Source organism: Mustelus asterias, chromosome 10, assembly GCF_964213995.1.
Source record: "Mustelus asterias chromosome 10, sMusAst1.hap1.1, whole genome shotgun sequence".
Lineage (NCBI taxonomy): Eukaryota > Metazoa > Chordata > Chondrichthyes > Carcharhiniformes > Triakidae > Mustelus > Mustelus asterias.
The window spans coordinates 56,293,694-56,294,823 of NC_135810.1; positions in this window are offsets into that span (position 1 = coordinate 56,293,694).

The following is a 1,130-nucleotide window of genomic DNA, read 5'->3' on the forward strand; positions in this document are numbered from 1 at the left end:
TAAATAGATACAATAGCAATGTTTAACAGACATCTTGACAGATTGGGACAGCACGGTAGCACAGTGGTTAGCACTGCTGCTTCACAGCTCCAGGAACCTTGGTTCGATTCCCGGCTTGAGTCACTGTGTGTGTGGAGTTTGCACATTCTCCTCGTGTCCACGTGGGTTTCCTCCCACAGTCCAAAGATGTGCGGGTTAGGTTGATTGGCCATGCTAAAAGAAAATTGCCCTTAGTGTCCTGAGATGCGTAGGTTGGAGGGATTAGTGGGTGGATATGGGGGTAGGGCCTGGGTGGGATTGTGGTCGGTGCAGACTCGATGGGCCGAATGGCCTCTTTCTGTACTGTAGGGTTTCTATGATTTGCAAGTAGGCATGGAAGGGGGATATAGACCACATAGAAATAAAAGGACTTTAGTTTAGAAAGGTGCCACATGTTGGGGCAGGCTTCGTGGGTTAACAGGCCATTCCTGTGTTGTACCGTTGTGTGTGCCAGGTCTTGCTATCTCACATTCCCTCACTTGGACTACTACTTATTTTGTAAAAAGTCAAAACAGCCTTCCTTCTCTGCACTGAATTCCCTCACTCACCAAATTCCCAAACATAAGCTGGACTTTTCAAATTCAAAAAGACTTGAGTCAGCCCCTGCTGACCATGTACCCAGCTGACTAGCCAACTTATTGATTAACTGTACCGCTGTCAGTAGCAAGCAGACAGTTTACTACCAACTGTGAAAGCTTCAAACACTACAAGATTAAATGCAAAACCCAACTAGAATCTATGGAAATTGCCTCACTCAAATTGCCCAAGTTAAGCACCGTCAAAGCAGCGTACCATTAAGCTGGTACTTACCCATCAGTTGTAGCTCATCTGTAAATTCCTAAAGTCAAATCTGTCATTCCAACACCACACATTAAATTTCCCCAATTGTCCTGTTCTTCTCTATTCTAACACTGAAGTCCAGCTCCTAAACCTAGTTTCTTGCAGGGCATTAGATATTTCATTATCTATAAATCACAATTATACAGTTAGAGTAAAACTATATTATTTGAAGTACAGTCACAGTTTAAATTAGTGGAATGTAAATGGGACGTTTTTCAGAAGGTAAAAAAAATGGCCTATTCTCCCAAACT